This window comes from Cucurbita pepo, unplaced genomic scaffold (genome assembly GCF_057944985.1).
Source record: "Cucurbita pepo subsp. pepo isolate OVF unplaced genomic scaffold, ASM5794498v1 scafford_239, whole genome shotgun sequence".
NCBI classification, from domain to species: Eukaryota; Viridiplantae; Streptophyta; class Magnoliopsida; order Cucurbitales; family Cucurbitaceae; genus Cucurbita; species Cucurbita pepo.
The window spans coordinates 12,467-13,570 of NW_028258121.1; the positions used below are offsets into that span (position 1 = coordinate 12,467).

Consider the following 1,104-nt stretch of genomic DNA (forward strand, 5'->3'; position numbering starts at 1 on the left):
TAGTTGGTTAGAGCGAACAACAACAAGGTCAAAGGTTCAAGCTCTCATGTGAGTTCAATTGATAAAATCTTTAGTGAGTTCAATTGATATCCACCATGGTACTTTTTCCATGACTACAAAATACTTATCATTTGATAAACTAATGATACTTTCGACCCAATCCAGTAGATATTTATCCACTTTGGGTAATTAGCCTCACAAATATATATAGTTGTCAAAAATGGGACATAAACCCATGCCCGCCCTCTTACGAGGAGACAATAATATAAGACTCGCATTTTTCCTCACAATAATATGGAGATATCAAAAGTGGGAATTGAACCCACACCCTCTTATGAGGACCAGAAATTGAGTCTGACGCCTTAGACCACTCGGTCATCCTGACTACTAATGGTGTGTCCCTGGATTGGTTTTAGAGGGGAGTTCAGCATTCCATATATGGTGTGTAAATGTCTCCATAGTATACGCGTTTTAAAACTAGGAGGCTGATAATGATACGTAACGGATTAAAATAGATAATATCTACTAATTGTTGGAGAGAGGAACGAAACAATCCTAATAAGCGGCGAAAACCTCTCTCTAATAGGCGCGTTTTAAAACTGTGAGGCTGATGGCAATACCTAACGAAAAAAAATGGACAATGTCTGCTAGTTGTGCGCTTGGACTTTTACGAATGATATAAGAGCTAGTCACCAGGCGATGCGCCAGTGAGGACGCTTTGCCCACAAAATGGTTGCTTTGTGAGAACCCACATTGATTGGAGAGGTGAAGAAACATTTCTTACAAGGGTCTGAAAACTTTTCCATAGTTGATGCGGTTTAAAACAACGAGGGTGATAACGATACGTAACGAACGAGAGAAGACAATATCAACTAATGATGGCCTTGGATTGTAACAAATTGTTGGCTGGAGTAGCTCAGTTCGTTAGAGCGTTTGCCTTTTAACCACACAAGGTTGAGGTTCAAGCCCTCCTTCTAGCGAAGTTGAACGAAGCATGGGTATAGGTGCTCCCCTTTTAATATAATAGTTTCAATCAACTTCGGTTGTTTGTGACGTGGTGTGTAAGATAACTAACTCGATTAGAGATATTCTCAAAAATCAAGT

The 1,104-nt window shown here is 39.7% G+C and overlaps 1 non-coding gene across 1 annotated transcript; it reads right to left on the minus strand.

The window, feature by feature from the left end:
• Nucleotides 1-301: 301 nt before the first annotated feature.
• Nucleotides 302-385, minus strand: TRNAL-CAA (transfer RNA leucine (anticodon CAA)). The gene has a single exon. It is a non-coding gene; the product is annotated as a tRNA-Leu (tRNA).
• Between the last annotated feature and the right edge of the window lie 719 nt (nt 386-1,104).